This window comes from Chiloscyllium plagiosum, chromosome 18 (genome assembly GCF_004010195.1).
Source record: "Chiloscyllium plagiosum isolate BGI_BamShark_2017 chromosome 18, ASM401019v2, whole genome shotgun sequence".
NCBI lineage: Eukaryota > Metazoa > Chordata > Chondrichthyes > Orectolobiformes > Hemiscylliidae > Chiloscyllium > Chiloscyllium plagiosum.
The window spans coordinates 40,165,047-40,183,936 of NC_057727.1; the positions used below are offsets into that span (position 1 = coordinate 40,165,047).

General features: G+C 40.7%; 1 protein-coding gene and 1 pseudogene across 6 annotated transcripts in view; both read right to left on the reverse strand.

Moving 5' to 3' along the window:
* The window catches only part of magi1b (membrane associated guanylate kinase, WW and PDZ domain containing 1b), a 453,246-nt gene that overhangs the window by 262,970 nt on the left and 171,386 nt on the right, over positions 1–18,890 (reverse strand). The window lies entirely within an intron of this gene.
* On the reverse strand, positions 4,992–5,162 carry LOC122559281 (annotated as a pseudogene).

An 18,890-nucleotide genomic window follows, 5' to 3' on the forward strand; every position in this document is an offset into this window, starting at 1 on the left:
TTTTTAACTTTGTACACCCCAGTCCAACACCGGCATCTCCAAATCAATTAAACCAGTGTCAGTTAACAAGAGCAAGGCTAGATTAGGACTTGTTCCAGGTTAAAACAAACACAGTTGAGCTTTGGATGACCTCAAGATTACTCGTCATGGAATAGTTAAGAAACAAAAGACAGAAAGTGCTGGAGAAGCTCAACAGATTTTGCAGCATCTTTGAAGACAAAAACAAAGTTAATGTTTTGAGTCCAGCCAGGCTGAAAGCAATTAGGAAAGATTAATGCTGACGACAGTGCATGGGAGGTTGCAAACAGACGAGGGTGGTGCCCAGACAGAAAGAGAAAAGGGGAAGCAGGCAATGGGATTGCTGACTGTAGTAAATGCCAAATAGGTGACAGTGGAAAACACGACGAGCTGAAAATGGGATAGTTACACTGGGAGTAACCTATACAAAACAGGACCTAGGGGCGTAGAGGTGAGTAGCAAACATGGAGGAAGGTAAAAACCGAAAGAAGTGCGGATGCTCTAAATCAGAAATAAAAACAGAAATTGCTGAAAAAGCTCTGGCAACATCAGTGGAGAAAAATCAAGTGACCCTTCCTCAGAACTGGAGGAAAGTCTACTCACTCTGAAGCTTTTAAAATATTCACTTCCGTGGCTCCAATCTTTTTCATTCTTTCATATGTTCCTGATGTTAAATCTGTCAATCAAGGACAAAGCGCATTTGAACAACGATTTGTCCGAGAAGACCACAACATTTACACTAGGGATTGGCTTGTCTATCTGTATGGTGACCCTTGTCCACTGCTAACTTATACCAGCGTGACTGAGTGGCTGCCTGAATAAACGCCTTCTCCATCGCCAAAACCACCATGAGGGAGGGCAGAAGATTCCAACTGTGGTCAAATTCTAATACCTAAGCTGTTCAGAATAATTGCTGCAGATTCCAATTTATCAGGTGAGTAAAGGGCAGCACAGTGGCTCAGTGGTTAGCACTGCTGCCTTACAGCGCCAGGGACCCAGGTTCAATTCCAGCCTCGGGTGACTGTCTGTGTGGAATTTGCACATTCTCCCTGTATCTGTATGGGTTTCCTCCCACAATCCAAAGATGTGCAGGTCAGGTGAATTGGCCATGCTAAATTGCCCATAGAGTTCGGTGCATTAGTCAGAAGGAAATGGGTCTGGGTGGGTTACTCTTCAGAGGGTTGGTGTCGACTTGTTGGGCCGAAGAGCCTGTTTCCACACTGTAGGGAATTTAATTTAATCTATGTGAAATAAACCTGCCAAGGACTGGGATACTAACAATGCGAATTATTATTTACTGTCCTTCTGCAAATCCATCTCTTACGTTGTGTCCTGAAGGCTATAAGGTCCCAAGATGATGTGTTGCTCCTCCAACCTAAAGCGAGCCTTGCTAGAGCACTGCAGCAAGCCTGAGACAGAAACACTGGCAAGGGAACACAGTTGTGTGACAAAGTGACAGGCAACTGGAAGCACGGGGTCATTTTTACGGACAGAGGAGAGGTATCCAGCAAAGCCAGTCAGTGTTTCATCTCCCTCGTGTGGAGGCGAACACGTTTAATTTATTATTCTAGTGGAGTATAACAAGGGCATGAATGAAAGATCCAGAAGCATATGATCTGAGAAAAGTGAGAAGTCAGTGAATATTATGGAGATAGAAATGTTTGGATTTAGTAACAGTATAATGAAGAAATCAGAAACTCACATTCAGATCACATGTTACACCAAAGTTACAAACTGTCAGATAGCTGTCGAGAGAGTGTGGTGGAGGTAAATTAGGAATATCTGTCCCAGAGTATATTCCACATTCTAATCAACCGTGTAACCACCTATTTATATGTTCAAAGAAATTCTTAACGATGTCAGCAGCACAAAGAAATTAATCTTTCTCTACTTACTTCTTCAAATCCTTTCAAAATGTCAATCGTGTATTGATTGAAAACTTGAGGCTTCGTACTTCAGACGGTTTTCCAGCCAATCATTGTAACTCCATTCTGTTATCTCGATTATCAATGTCTTTCCACTACAATATTCACTTCCGTGCTTCCAAAATCCTTTTTGTTCTTTTATCCCTTCCTGATGCTAGATCTCTCAATCAAGGTCAAAGTGCCTTTGAACAATGATTTGCCTGAGGAGACCACAACATTCACACGAGGGATTGGCTTGTCAAGCTAGCTGTATGGTGACCCTTGGCCACTGCCGGCTTACACCAGGGTGGCTGATTGGATGCCTGATTAAATGCCTCTTCCACCACCAAAGCCACCATGAGGGAAGGCAGAAGATTCCAACTGTGGTCAAATAGGCAAGCTGTTCAGAACAAATAGCTGCAGATTCCATTTGATCAGTTGAGCAATCAATGTGAAACAAATCTGCCAAGGAGGGGGGCTAACAATGTGAATTATTGTTCACTGTCCTTCTGCAAGATCCATTTCCAATATTCTGTCCTTCAGGTTGCTTTTGCTTAGGTTAGTGACAAGAACATTTAATTTGATCTGGCAATTCAAGCTCACTGCTCAAAGTCTGTGACCTACATTCCACTCCGAAGCTGCTAAAAAAAAATCACATCCAGCCCTGAACAAAGGAATTTTCACAGCAAAACAAAGCAGTTGTTGAATATTTATCAAAGTAATCAGAGGAGTACTAAAATTCCATTTTGTGTCAAACTTAAATCACACCAATAACTTGGCTTTTAACAGCAAATAAAATATTTCCTGTGAAACTACATTAAAAACAGGTAGTACAGCTGGTCAACATATGCAAAACCAGCAGATGAGAAACAATTGGATGATTCAACAAGTTACAATATATCACTCATAAATTCTGGTTCATGTTCTACAGATTAAATAAATAAATCTCATATGTGTAGCTACCAACTCAATAGCTTGTTCTCTCAACAGGATTGTAAAACCAAAAGTCTATTACTCAAATTTTACAATTGAGATTGATCTTTCACCATTGAGTGAAAGATATCTTAAGATTTTATTCAAAAAGTAACAAAAAAAAGTTCGATCCAATGTCAGCTTTCCTTCTCAAATTACCTTTAGTGAACTTACAAAATGTGTCAAAATAGGAGACAATGACAACTGCTCCTGCAGAGTGTGGTGTTGGAAAAGCACAGCCGGTCAGGCAGCATCCTCAGATGCGGTCTTCCAGCACCACACTCTTCTACTCTGATCTCCAGCACACCTGCAGTCTTCACTTTCTCTTAACTGCTCCTGCAGTGCTGGTTTGCTTATTGATGTACTTCCAAGGCAGTACTCTGGACGTAACCTGACTGGTGATCTTCACAGTCATCAGTTGATCCTTCAAGTGTCAGGATTGACAGTGAGGAACCAAGGCTTACTCAGGATTTCAGGTAGATAAGCACATAGACAGGGCAAATACTGCCTGCCTGTTTCTTTAATTTGGTAGTATATTTTAGAAAAATAATGAAACATGATAAATAGTGAAGTTCTTTATATGGTGAACAGTTCGAAAATGCAGCTTAGAAGCAGTATTATCGATATAAAAGCCGTAAGAAGAAACATTCAGCCTACTGCTAAGAATAATAAAGCCACTGGGCAACACGTTCCATCAATCAACCTCTCCTAAGCAGAGCAAGAGCACCAATTAAGATCTGGTTGTGGGTGTGAGGTAGAAGAAACTGCGAAACTGTGGGGAATCTGGAACTGGAGCTGGAGCTGGAGCTATATGTGCAGTGTTGTTATGTATCTTTTTAAAAATGAAAACCTGAAGGGTATATCTAAATTACAGAATTATTGAATTCCTATAGTGTAAAAAAAAAAGAGAGCATTGGACCCATTGAGTCTGCACTGACTTTCCAAAGAGCATCCCACTCAAACCCAGACCCCACTCTATCCCTGTAACTGCTCATTTATGTTATCCACCTAGCTGCAATTCCCTGGACACTGTGGACCAATCAACCTAATCTGCACATCGTTGGACAGTGGGAGGAAACTGGAGCACCTGGAGCACTACCCACATAGACATGGAGAGAATGTGAAAACTCCACCCACACAGACATGGAAAGAATGTGTAAACGCCACACACACACAGTCGCCCAAGGCTGGAATCGATCCTGGGTCCCTGGCACAGAGTCGGCAGTGCTAATCACTGTGCCACCGTAATGTGATCCTGAAAACTGGTATAAACTCATTTTACAGTAAATAATGCATTTTAAACAGGGACTGGTTATTGCAAAAAAAAAGATTTTATGCTTTTAATTACAAAATATCTTACTCTGTGGCAGACAATTTACAATTCCGTACAGTTCCACTCTCAGTTTGTGGGTCTGCCGAAGTACAGGTTACTGCTCACAAACCTCATTATGTTTGGATAGAAAAATTAAACTGAGAAACATCAGGGTCATGACCAGGGAAAGGAGAGTCTAGTGATACAGGAATTAAGTAATTACCATTTAGAATTTGGTTTGGACTGGCATCTATATTTATGTATTTGTAAAGCCTAACCATCCATAATTCATGAGAAAATTATGGCAGTTGCTGCATTTAATCAGTGAAGCAAACACTGCAGATACTTCAAACCCGATGATGTATTGGGATGCAGATAGTCAGCAACTCCAACACGCCAATGTTTGTCCATCGGAACTTGTCATCTTCTGTGTGAGTCAACACTGTTTATTTCATAATCAAGTTAATTAAATACGTGAAAAGTGCACCTAGATTGAGCCTCCACTGTATACCTATTTAAATGCATTTGTATGAAGCAGATTTCTTTCCAAAAGTAAACAGCCTTTCTAAGTTGACCATTCAATAATAAATTGACAAATAAAGGTTCCAATGCACTTGTGACAGTGTAGGTATATATTTGACTTGAGGAGCAATTCAATCTAACTTTAAAGAACTTCCACAAAGCATGTTATATGTTTTAAAAATTATTTTCAAACCAATCTGTTCGGACATGTTTAGATACACCCCCAGCATAGGTGTAACTTGAACACGAGCCATTTAGCCCAGAGGGAGAGGCACCATAACTGTGTCATAACAGCCTTTCTGTGGTCAGAGTACACCGCAGAGTACTCCAAAAATCAATTGAAGGTACTGTCCACAGATAAGGTGAAAGATTAGATATTAAACTGATAAGAACTGATACTACACTTGATCTTAATCGAAAGGCTGAAAAGCAAATCAAATATTTAATCAACGTGCTGGGACATATTATTACACATCTCCAGGACAGATGGAAATAGAAGTCAGACCTTCGAGTCCAGAGGTTGGGAGAGAGACACTGCACCACACGACCCTCTGTTATATTTTATCAGTGTTGAATTCTAGCAAGATAAACATAGTTAACATCATCAGTGCCATTGCATGAACTTCACTTGTCATAACTGCATGTCCATTACACTCAACTGCAATCCTCCTAAGTTTGGTAAAGGGAATGGAGGTATCTGGAGGTCCAACTGGAAGATGCGTATGTGTGACATCCTACGAGAGAAGTGCCAAGTTCAGTTGGAATATCCCTAGGGCTAAATAGCTTGCAGCAAGATGTCTTGGCTTACACATGAAGAATGTATATTTCAAAGAGGTTCCAGCAATTGCTGTGTTTGAACAGGAAATACCAGTTTTCAATCAATATTGCATAGCAGAGGAAGTATCTCCCACTACAACACCAACACATGATGTTATAAGAGGAGAAGAGGTGACTTTGCATTCACAATTTCCATCCACGATTATTCCTGATTTTAGGCATGTTGTTGAGGACTGTGTATGGATTTCCACTAGAAACTCCCTGGCAAACTTCAAACATTTTGATTAGAACAGGCAATGGCTTGGAAGCAAGATGTTTTGCAGATAAGATGTCAAACCAAGGTACTGTCTGCCATCTCAGAATGGAAATGAAAGATCTCATCAGACTGGATGTTATGCTGGTGACAATTATTTCTGAATCAACATCACAAACAGATGACCTGAGTGAAACCACACAGCCAAAAACAAAATCTTTTGGTGACAATAAACCAAAGTATTTAAAATATAGTCACAATAACACTATTTAACACTCGCATAAAATTACAACAAAAATATTTAGTGTTCACTATTTTGATATTCCCTGAAAGATATTTTGTGAACTTTCAGCTGACATTATTTCAGGATAATACTTCTTAGTATTTACTGTTAAATGTTCCCTTTTAAAACTTCTCCAAGCTACTCAATATCCTGACTTAGAAATACATTGCCAATCCTTCAGTGTTTTTGGGTCAAAAACCTGGAACACCCTCCTGAATGGCATTGTGGGTGTACTTGCAGCAAGTGGACTGCATTGGTTCAAGGAAGCAGTTCACCACCACCTTCTCAAGGGATGGGAAATAAATACTGGCCCAATGATATTCACATTCCATGAATGAATAAAAATATTCCCAGAAGGCACTCATCTATAATTTGATAATCATCCTTCAAAGTCTATGCAAGTCTATGCAAGATTGTTCATTGTCATTTGTCAGTTGTCATACAGTGTTATTAAAGCACAAGGAAATAGTACCCATTGGCAGTTTAATTAAGCCGGGTCAGTCCTTATAGCTATTATGAAATGATTGCTGTTGCAAAAATTGCGGGATATGTATTCCAAACTTAAAATATGCTCAACACCAAATTCTTCCCTCATATAAAAATTGACAAAATTATTAAACTCCTGCACAAGCTGGTGGGGGTCATACCAGTTTTGATCCTTGGTCTGTGATAAACAAACTGATTTCAGTTGGGTGAACGTAGGTGTTTTATTAGCCTTCACATCTCTCAGCTCAGCACAATAACGATTTTGATGTTACTGGCCCAGTGACTTCACTGTCATTTCCCATCAGACCTCTAGTGGTTCTATGCACTGCCAGCATTTACGTAAGAGACATAGATAGACCAATCAACATCACAAACTCTGAATCAGAAGCGAGATCTGAAATATAAGCAAGGGCCTGCTTTTGAAAGAGGAGAGAGGACCTACCAAAAAGAGAATAGATACACTTATCACAGAAACACCAGTCCATTGACTTCATCTATTTCAATGGAAGGAGAATGGAATGGATCACAGTTCCTTACCTCCTACTCTTTAGCGTTCCTTGTCAACTTTTCAAAAAGTTTTACATTTTTATTCCTGAAGAAGAGTTATACCTCAACCAATAACCTGTCTGCTTTCTTTACAACAACACTGAGAAACAAAGACAACAATGAGATGTAAAGGAATTAACTTGGTAGGAGCTCAGATGCTCTCTACCAAAGAAAACGCATTAGAAATGTGAACATTTTCGATCAATATTTATGATCAGAAACCAGGGATCATTTATTATTTTTGGAAGACTAAGTGAACGTTCCGTATATTACATTAGAACAAGAAGAGACCATAACCCTCTTAAGCCTGTTCCTCTGATCATGACTGATCTTTAAGTTTCTGGCATCATCTTAGTTCCATGACCCTCAATATGCTTTCTGAAAGAAAATAAAATGCCAGTTTTGAAATTTCGAATTGACCTAACTTCAGCAGAGTTTTCAGGGGTTGGGATGGATGCAGTGTTGTTCCAAATTTCCTCTGCCATTTTTAAGAACCAGGGCTTTCTGAACTCATCCCTGAGCAGTCCAGCTCCACATTTAAGGATATCCTTCATTTGTTCTGGAGTTTAGAATAGCGTAGAGTGACTTGATTCAAGCATAGAGGATCCTGAATGGTGTTGACAGGGTGGATGTGGATGTTTCTTCTTGTGGTTCAGTCCAGAACTAGGGGGAACATTGTTTTAAAATTCAGGGTCACCCTTTTAGCACAGAGATGGAAGAATTATTCTTCTCTCAAAAGGTTGTGCGAATTTGGAACTTTGTCTCAGAGTCAGTGGAGGTGGGGTCATTACATCTATTTTAAGGCAGAGGCAGGTAGATTCTAAAACAGAAACTGCTGGTGAAATTCAGCAGGTCTGCCAACATCTGTGGAGAGGAAGCAGAGCCAACAATTCAGATCCAGTTACTCTTCTCAAAACTGCAGCCCTAACTAAGCCAATTCAATGGGCGACACAGTGGCACAGTGGTTAGCACTGCTGCCTCACAGCGCCAGAGACCCGGGTTCAATTCCCGCCTCGGGTGACTGTCTGTGTGGAGTTTGCACATTCTCCCCGTGTCTGCGTGGGTTTCCTCCGGGTGCTCTGGTTTCCTCCCATAGTCCAAAGATGTGCAGGCCAGGTGAATTGGCCATGCTAAATTGCCCATAGTGTTAGGTGAAGGGGTAAATGTAGGGGAATGGGTCTGGGTGGGTTGCTCTTCGGAGGGTCGGGGTGGACTTGTTGGGCCGAAAGGCCTGTTTCGACACTGTAAATAATCTAATCTAATCTAATCTAATACACCTACAACATTACCACCTTCCTACAAATGTGAAAAATTGCTCAACAAGTCAGATAGAGTCAAAGTGAGCACATATTCCACCTTCATTCTGTGTGGTGGACAACAGAGATTGGCTGCTATTGTCTCTCCAGGGTCATGCAACCTTACCTGCCTGTGAGGTGCAGGGATATCTTGAACAAAACCTTGCAAACCAACACTGCAATGGCTTTCTATGGCCTATTTCCCCTCTCAAAGCCCATCTCCAGGGCAAAGTCAATCACATGGGCCTTATATCACAAAGACAGAATAGTGGCTAAGTGGTTAGCACTGCTGCCTCATGGCACCAGGGACCTGGGTGCAATTCCAGCTTCGGGTGACTGTCTGTGTGGAGCTGGCATGTTCTCCCTGTGTAGGTTTCCACCAGATGCTCCGGTTTCCTCCCACAGTCTGAAGATGCATAGATGCTAGATGGATTGACATCTAGTATCTGGGGATGTGTAAGTTGGGTGGATTAACCATAGGACATGGGGGGGTGTGGAGCTGGCATGTTCTCCCTGTGTAGGTTTCCACCAGATGCTCCGGTTTCCTCCCACAGTCTGAAGATGCATAGATGGATTGACATCTAGTGTCTGGGGATGTGTAGGTTGGGTGGATTAACCATAGGACATGGGGGGGTTACAGAAATAAGGTATGGGGCTGGGTTTGGAACGAAGCTTTTTAGGAGTTGGCGCAGACTCAATGGGCCAAATGGCCTCTTTTCACACCATAAAGATTTTATGATTCTATGTATTCAGGTGTAAATGTTGAGTAACTACCTTTTAAAACCTTAACTCTATTCTACAATGAAATTAAATAGGCAGCTTGAAGTAGACTATTAACAAAATTTGACATTTCCAGTGACTCCCTGTAACTTGAAGACTTGCAGTCTGTCCTGGGAATTATTAACAAGAAACAAGGCGGAATACCTCATACCTTCTTCGGAAAATGACAATCCGGACCCGAATTAGCCTTTAACAAGAGAGCCACAAAAACTTGTCAGGCAAAATTCTGAACAAGTCACATGATCCACTTAGCGTTCTCAATTTGACTCAACAGTAAAATGTCAGTCCCAGCAATAAGTATTGTATTCTGCTCTGGTCACCACGTTTTATAAAGGGTGTGAAGGAATTAGAAAGACTGCAAAAGAGATTTATAAAAAGAGCTCCAGGAATGAGAAATTTCAGACAAGAAGATGGATTGGAGAGGTCAGGGCCTTTATTCCTTGCAGAAGTGAAGGCCAGAAGGAAACCTGTTGGAAGAATTTCAAATTATAAGTAGTCTGGGCAGAGTAAATAGGGAGAAAATGTCCCCAATTATGAAAGGTCCAAGAACAAGAGGGGAAAGATTTAAGAGATTAAAGTAGTTTGTAAAAGAAGCAAAAAATCTTTTCACAAAACGAGTGGTTTGAGACAGGGACTATTACTAGGATATTTCTTCATTTAAGTGTCACAGAGATATTGAGGTGAACAGCATGGAAATAGACCCTTCAGTTCAACTCGTCCATGCCAACCAGCTATCTCAACCTAATCTAGTCCCATCTGCCAGCACCCAGCCCATATCCCTCCAAACCCTTACTGTTCATATACCCATCCAAGTTCCTTTTAAATGTTGCAACTGTACCAGCCTCCAGCACTTCCTCTGGCAGCCCATTCCACACATGCAGCACCCTCTGCATGAAAAAGTTTCCCTTAGTTCTCTTATGTATCTTTCCCCCTCACCGTAAACCTATGCCCTCTAATACTGGATTCCCCCACCCCAGGGAAAATACCTTGTCTATATATCCTTTCCAGGCTCCTCATGACTTTATAAACCTCTAAAAGGTCACCCCTCAGCCTCTGATGCTCCAGGGAAATCAGCCCAGTCTATTCAACCTCTCCCTATAAGTCAAATCCTCCAACCCTGGCAACATCCTTGTAAATCTTTTCTGAACCCTTTCAAGTTTCACAACATCCTTCCAATAAGAAGGAGACCAGAATTGCACGCAATATTTCAACAGTGGCCTAACCAATGTCCTGTACAGTCGCAACATGACCTCCCAACTCCTGTACTCAAAATTCTGACCAATAAAGGAAAGTATACCAAATACCTTTTTCACTATCCTATCTATTTGTGACTCCACTTTCAAGGAGCTATGAACCTGCACTACAAGGTCTCTTTGTTCAGCGACACTCCCTAGGACCTTACCTTTGAGGTGTATAGGTCTTGTTAAGATTGGCTTTCCCAAAATGCAGCACATCACATTTATTTAAATTAAACTCCATCTGCCACTCCTCAGTTCATTGGCTCATCTGATTAAAATCACGTTGTAATCCAAGGTAACCTTCTTTGCTGTCCGCTACACCTCCAACTTTGGTGTCACCTGCAAACATAGCAACCGTACCTCTTAAGCTCACACCCAAATCATTTATATAAATGATGAAAAGTAGTGGACCCAGCACCGATCCTTGTGGCACTCCACTGGTCACAGGCCTCCAGTCTGAAAAACAACCCTCCACCACCACCCTCTGTCTTCTACCTTTGAACCAGTTCTGTATCCAAATGGCTAGACCTCCCTGTATCCCATGAGATCTTCCCTTGCTAACCAGTCTCTCATGAAGAACCTTGTAAAATGCCTTACTGAGTTGATATAGATCATGTCCACCACTCTGCCCTCATCAATCCTCTTTGTTACTTCTTCAAAAAAACTCAATCAAGTTTGTGAGACATGACTTCCCACGTACAAAGTCATGGTGACTATCCCTAATCAGTTCTTGCATTCCTAAACACATGTACATCCTGTCCCTCAGGCTTCCCTCCAACAACTTGCCCACCACCAAGGTCAGGCTCTCTGGTTTATAATTCCCTGGCTTGTCCTTACCACCTTTCTTAAATAGTGGCACCACGTTAGCCAAACTCCAGTCTTCCGGCACCTCACCTGTGACTGTCGATGATACAAATATCTCAGTAAGAGGCCCAGCAGTCATTTCCCTAGCTTTCCACAGAGGTCTAGGGTACACCTGATCAGATCCTGGGGATTTATCCACTTTCATGCATTTCAATACATCCAGTACTTCTTCCTCTGTAATCTGGACATTTTTCAAGATGTCACGATCTATTTCCCTACATTCTATATCTTCCATGTCCTTTTCCACAGTCAACACTGATGCTAAATATTCATTTAGTATTTTCCCCGTCTCCTGCAGCTCCACACAAAGGCCGCCTTGTTGATCTTTGAGGGGCCCTATTCTCTCCCGAGTTCCCCTTTTGTCCTTAATATATTTGTAAAATCCCTTTGGATTCTCCCTAACTCTATTTGCCAAAGCTATCTCATGTCCCCTTTTTGCCTTCCTGATTTCCCTCTTAAGCATACTCCTGTTGCGTTTATACTCTTCTAAGAATTCACTCAGTCTATCCTGTCTATACCTGACATATTTTTCCTTCTGTTTCTTAAGCAAACCCTCAATTTCTTTAGTCATCCAGCATTCCCTATACCTAACAGCCTTTCCTTTCACCCTAACAGGAATATACTTTCTCTGGATTCTCATTTTCTCATTTCTGAAAGCTTCTCATTTTCCAGCATTTCCCTTAACCTGCGAACATCTGCCCCAAGTCAGAGTTTTAAGTTCTTGCCTAATTCCGTCAAAATTGGCCTTTCTCCAATTTAGAACTCCAACTTTTAGATCTGTTCTATCTTTTGCCATCACTATTTTAAAACTTATAGAATTATGGTTGTTGGCCCTAAAGTGCTCCCCCACTGACACCTCAGTCCCCTGCCCTGCCTTATTTCCCAAGAGTAGGTCAAGTTTTGCACCTTCTCTAGTAGGTTCATCCACATACTGAATCAGAAAATTTTCTTGAACGCACTTAACAAATTCCTCTCCAGCTAAACCCTTCACACTATGGCAGTCCCAGTCTATGTTTGGAAAGTTAAAATCCCCTACCATAACCACCCTATTATTCTTACAGATAGCTGAGATCTCCTTACAAATTTGTTTCTCAATTTCCCTCTTGCTATTAGAGGGTCTATAATACAATCCCAATAAGGTGATCATCCCTTTCTTATTTCTCAGTTCCACCCAAATAACTTTCCTGGATCTATTTCCGGGAATATCCTCCCTCAGTACAGCTGTAATGCTATCCCTTATCAAAAACACCACACCCCTTCTCTCTTGCCTCCCTTTCTATTCTTCCTGTTGCATTTGTATCCTGGACATTAAGCTGCCAGTCCTGTCCATTCCTGAGCCATGTTTCTGTAATTGCTGTGATATCCCAGTTACACGTTCCTAACCATGCCCTGAGTTTATCTGCCTTCCCCATTAGGCCTCTTGCATTGAAATAAATGCAGTTTAACTTATCATTCCTCTGCTTTGTCCCTGCCTGCCTCTGACTGTTTGGCTCACTTTTTTTCTCACCTGTACCAATCCCAGATTGATCACTTTCCTTACCATCTCCCTGGTTCCCTCCCCCTAGAGCTCCCAAGCAGCTCGAACAAATCTCCCTACCAGAATATTAGTCTCCTTCCATGCAAATCTTAAATTTATGTTTCACTACTTTAAAATTTAAGCCCTTTCAGTTACTAATCTGTTTTCTCACACAATCATTCTTTTTTTTCCATAATTGTTTTGTCCTTTCACTGTTCCCAAACCTTTTTCTTTCTGAGCAGATGTTTCAGTTCATTCATTAATTTATCTCCAAACACACCCCTTTGCATATTTCATTGTTTTCCAATTGGTCCTTTCCTAACTGCTACTTTAATTAATGTCAGTGAACTTACTCGTTATTAATAATATTCTTTCCACCTATATTTATCACTGAAATTCTACAGATAAGACAATGATATTACTGACATCACAAAACACCCAACATGTCCATACCATTAAGTATCCACCATTACTGTAAAGATGGTATACACACCCACACACACAAATACAGCCCCTCCCCTCCCCCCCCAAACACACACACACACACACACACACACACACACAAATAATTAATTATGGGTGCCACTGGCCAGGTCAGCATTTATTGCCCGCCCCAGAGGGCAGTTAGGTATCAACCACATCACTGTGGGTCTGGAGTCACATGTAAACCAGACCAGGGAAAGACAGCAGTTTCACTCCCTAAAGGACATTAATAATTGCTTCTTTCTGTACTGAAGATAAAACAGATTGAACCATAGACTGAAACCTATTACATGTAAAAAGGACTGTAAAAGTGTTGAAGTAGATTGCAGGTCTGGTTTGAATCGACTGCTGCATTTTACATAAATGGTTAATAGGCTTGATTGATAAAAGCTTTGCAAATGAACTGCTTGCACCACAATTTTTGTTTGAACTTTCAGCATACTACAATCAGTGTTCTTTGCTCAGCTAAATATTAGATCTCAAATCTTCTTCAGTCCTCACAATTTCAGCAGATCAAACAATGCTTTCCTCTTTCCACCACCAAACTGGTGCTGTCTGATAATAAGGCCAACTGCCATTCAGTCCTACATCCAAAATCGCGTTTACACTAGCTAGATCTCAGATCAAATTCTAATAACTATGTAAATTCAGGCCTTCTGCTGCAGTACACCAAGATGTTGGAGCCCCTCTCAAACCCGAGGGCTGTGTCACCAGAAAATGTTTTACACAAAAACACATATTGTAAGTAAATGTAGAAAGGTACCTAGGGGTACAATGTATAATTATGTGAGCATTGCTGGCTAGGCCAGAATTTATTGACCATCCCCAATAGACCAATGTCAATTCAGAGTCAACCACATTACGGTGGGTCTGGAGTCACATGTAGAACTGACCAGGAAAGGTAGAAATCCTTCTCTAAAGTGAAGAAGATGACTTTTACAACAAGCAACAATAGTTGTATGGTCACCAACGGACCAACTTTAACAAGATTTTTTTATAGAATTCAAATTTCACCATTTGCCTTGTCGTGGTTTAAACTCATTTTCCATCACAGTAGCCTGTGTGACATTATCCATACACCGCAACTTCCTCTGAAAGGTAAGATATTTGATGTATGTTGAATTTACTTTCCAATGTATTTTCACCAATTTTATCAATAACGTGTAAGTTTTGAAAAAGCATCTGCTAACCTGATATCCATGAACCAAATTTACATTGTTAATATTTTGCTTTCTTATCTGACTAGTAGAATTGTAGAATCAAAAATAAAATAGTCTACAGGGTAGACTTTTAACATGCCTTCTATGGAATTGAAAATTGAACTGTTTTAACAGTAAGCAGGCAGTCAACAATACCAGCTTCACACCTGGGTGACAAATTAAAAATTTACCTTTACACTTCTGCTGTCAGGATAAACTTATTAATATTAACTCCTCAAGAATGGTCTACCAGCAACTACATATCACTAATATAGAAGTGGCGCAAATCATTAATCTGAATTATTTGAGTCATAGAGATGTACAGCACGGAAACAGACCCTTCAGTCCAACTTGTCTATGCCAACCAGATATCCCAACCTAATCTAATCCCACTTGCCAGCACCCAGCCCATATCCCTCCAAACCCTTCCTTATTCATATACCCACCCAGATGCCTTTTAAATGTTGCAATTGTATCAGCCTCCTCCACTTCCTCTGGCAACTCATTCCATACACGTAATCCATTCAAAATTCATCCACTGCACGGTGTTAAAATTGTATTACTACAGATTCAAAAATCAGAGGCTCATCAGTTCCTCACATGCATTATGATTCTCCAAGGCTCAATTTAAGCTGCTTGTAAATTGCTTGACAAAGTGAGTGAGTGAAATGAATATACTTTCAATGAAGAATTATTCCCCATTTACGTAACAGATTTAACATGAATACATATGTGTCAACATGAAGCACAGATAGCACGTTCACCTCAGGATGTAACAATTGTCGGCTAAACTCTCGCCTATGACTTGAACCCAATCTAAGCTGATACTTCTGTCGAATAATGAAGAAGTGTCAAACTTTATATTTATTACTTTTCAAGTGAGATACTTAAACAAGTTTTATGGTCATTCAAGAGGATTTTATACATCTCATGCAAGTACAGAAGGAGCAGTAATCGCCTGGTATCTTGTCCGACACTTGTTCACTGAAAATTACCAAAACAGTTCAATTAATTACCAGGTAACGTGGTGTTTCCTCATCCTATTCCTACTGGATGGGACAAAGTGTTATTTTGTTTGAAGTTCTTTCTTTTCTTCAAACTTAGTTGTTAAATTCTACCTTAGAACCAGATAACTTGTACAAATCATCATACTTCCGAAACTACAGTTTTAATATAATATAAATATGGCTTCACTTTCATCAGAGATATTTTTACTTTGATCCCTTACCTATGAAAGCCACACTCCCCGGTAAACAATCCGTCCAGCAGGTTGGTAAATAATGTCAGATGAGAAAGGTTTCCAACTGGAAAGGTCAAGCTGAGAAGTGAGGGAGTGAGGTTATTTTAGATCAATACATTTTTACCATTGCAGTAGAACCCAGCCAGTTCTGTCCTCCTGGTTTTATGACTCAAACAGAAACCAGCTCAGGCAGTCCCCAAACAGTTTCTGTTGGGTGTAACTCTCAGTTGAGAATCAACCACACCTCAGCCCAAGCAAACAACCAAACTTAAATTGAAGCAAACTTCGAAGTCTCATTCAGAAAGGTTACAAAGTTAGTTGCTGTGCAACAGGGAAAACATACATCATTGAAGAAACAGGCCCCATTCCATGCTAATGATAGGAGTTGTAGCATATTCTTCAGAATGACCAGAGCAATATTCACTTCAGAAACCAGCCGCATCTGACTGTTGGTGGCTGGTTCAATTTAATTTACTTCTGGAACCAACATGTTCACCATCCAACAGAACAACAACATCATGCTAAATATGATTTATAAAGTTACTACCAGAGACTGAAGATAGTAGCCCAATACTGTGATCTTATTTGGGTCTGAACAATAACAGGGACATTTTGATACATGTACTCATGTAGCTTATCATCGAATCGCTACAATGTGGAAACAGTCCATTAGGCCCAACAAATCCACACCGACCCTCTGAAGAGTAATCCACTCAGACCCATTCCCCTACCCTATTACTCTATATTACCCCTGACTAATGCACCTAACCTACACATCCCTGAACACTATGGGCAATTTAGCATGGCCAATTCACCTAACCTACACATCTTTGACCGGAGGAAACTGGAGCACCTGGAGGAAACCTATGCAGACTCTGGGACAATGTGCAAACTCCACACTATAGTCACCTGAGGCTGGAATCGAACCCCGGTCCCTGGTGCTGTGAGGAAGCAGTGCTAACCACTTAGGCACCATGCTATCCCATGGATCTTCATTCGGTTCTGTTATATCTGTTCTGTATTCTTATCATAGAGGTACTTTGTTAACTCATGCAGCCCTTTTTCTCTAAGGGGTGGTGATGGTCTACCGGTGTTATCACTGGACTGTTAATCCAGTGACCCAGGTAATGCTCTGGGGACCTGGGTTTTAAGATGGTGGAATTCGAATTTTCTATGAAAATCTGGAATTAAGAACTGAATGATTATCGATTTTTCAGAATTAGGGCGGCACAGTGGCTCAGTGGTTTGCACTGTTGCCTCACAGCGCCAGGGACCCGGGTTCAATTCCAGCCTCGGGCGACTGTGTGTGTGGAGTTTGCATATTCTCCCTGCGTCTGCGTGGGTTTCCTTCTGCAATCCAAAGATGTGCAGTTTAAGTGAATTGGCCATGCTAAATTGCCCATAGTGTTGAGGGATGTGTAGGTTACTCTTCAGAGGTAATCACAGGTAAATATAGGATAGAGAAATGGGTCTGTGTGGGTTACTCTTCAGAGGGTCAGTGTTGACTTGTTGGGCTTAAGGGCCTGTTTCCAAACTGTAGGGATTCTATGATTCTAAGAAAAGCCCATCTGATGTCCTTTAAAGAAGGAAACCGACGCCATTACCTGGTCTGAATGAAATATAACTGTAGACCTAAAGCAACGTGTTTTACTCTTAACTGCTCTCTGGACAATTAGGGATGGGTAATAAATGTTGGCCTAGCCAGCATTGCCCTCATCCTGTGAATGAATTAAAAATCTGGTCTACTGTCTGCTGCCTTTCATCATCAGTGTCACACTTTCAACCATTTTACCCTAAATTCAAGAACTTTGCCATGCGACAGCTGTGCTTTAAAGTTGCACTTCAGCATATAATCCAAGTTTACATTCTGGTGCAATACTGACAAAATGCTGCACTGTCAATGATACTTTCAGATGAAACACTAAATGGGGATCCACCTCAATCAGCCACAAATAAAAGATTTATGGCACTGTTTTGACAAAAAGCAGGGCAATATGTGTCACTTAATCACTGATCAGAAAACAGATCAACTGATCACTATCACATTGTTCTGTGAGGGAGCTTCCTGTGCCCATAATCATTTGTCAACATTACTATGAGTACACTTCTCAAATACTTCACTGACATTTTGACATTGCACTTCACAGCTAAAGGTGCTACCAATATGGAACCATGTCATTCTTTCAAAATCCCTTATTCTCTCCCACTTTCAAAATTTAATACTTCAGTTCATGCAGTGCCTTTAACGAATTAAAATATCCTGTTTGGAAGTCAGAGGTCAACAGGATTGGAAGGCAAATTAGGAGCAGACAGGAATTGTGTTACTGGATGGTACTGGATAGTCAATAGCACTTAATGGTATTATGTTTGGAAATAAAATAAAGCTGCTTAGACAACATACAGAAGGATAGGTTAAATCCTATCATCAGGAGAAAAGATAATTAAACAGGCAGGCAGTGGGGAGAAGAGTAGAATTACAATGGCTGGGGGCTGTTGACATGGAAACCAAGCAAATCATACTTAGCCCAAATGAGATTTTGGATTCTTATGAGTGACATGAGGAGAGTTGTCACCGACAAGTTTGGCCTAATGAGGTATTTCGTGTGACTGGTGAATATGGCAAATACAAGTCACTAATCCAATAACTCCTCAGTAGCCATCAAGTTTTCAAAATTAAGTTTCAGAATATTTTTTCAGGCACCTTGGTGTATGACTTTGATGTGGAAACAATGACTTGGAGATGCCAGTGTTGGACTGGGGTGCACAAAGTTAAAAATCACACATCACCAGGTTATAGTCCAACAGGTTTAATTGAAAGCACGCTAGCTTTCGAAGCGTCGCTCCTTCATCAAGTAATAGTAGAGGGCTCAATCCTAACACATAGAATTTATCGCAAAAATTTACAGGGTGATGCAACTGAAATTAAACGTTGAAAAATTGATTGTCTGTTAAGTCTTTCATCTGTTGAATACCATGATAGTTTCACTTCTTTCATGTGTAAATCACAAAACCTTTTTTAAGAAAGTTGCATCCTCAGGTTAGCTGTAAACAATGGTGATAGCTAGACAATACATTGAAGGTGTTAGCCCCCTGTGTTCTCTGTCTATGCCATGATGTTTAGATCGATTCTAATCTAAAAAGTGAGATAACGGAGTTTTACATGATTTCATGCAGTTTTTGAGCTCAGAGTTCTACATGAATG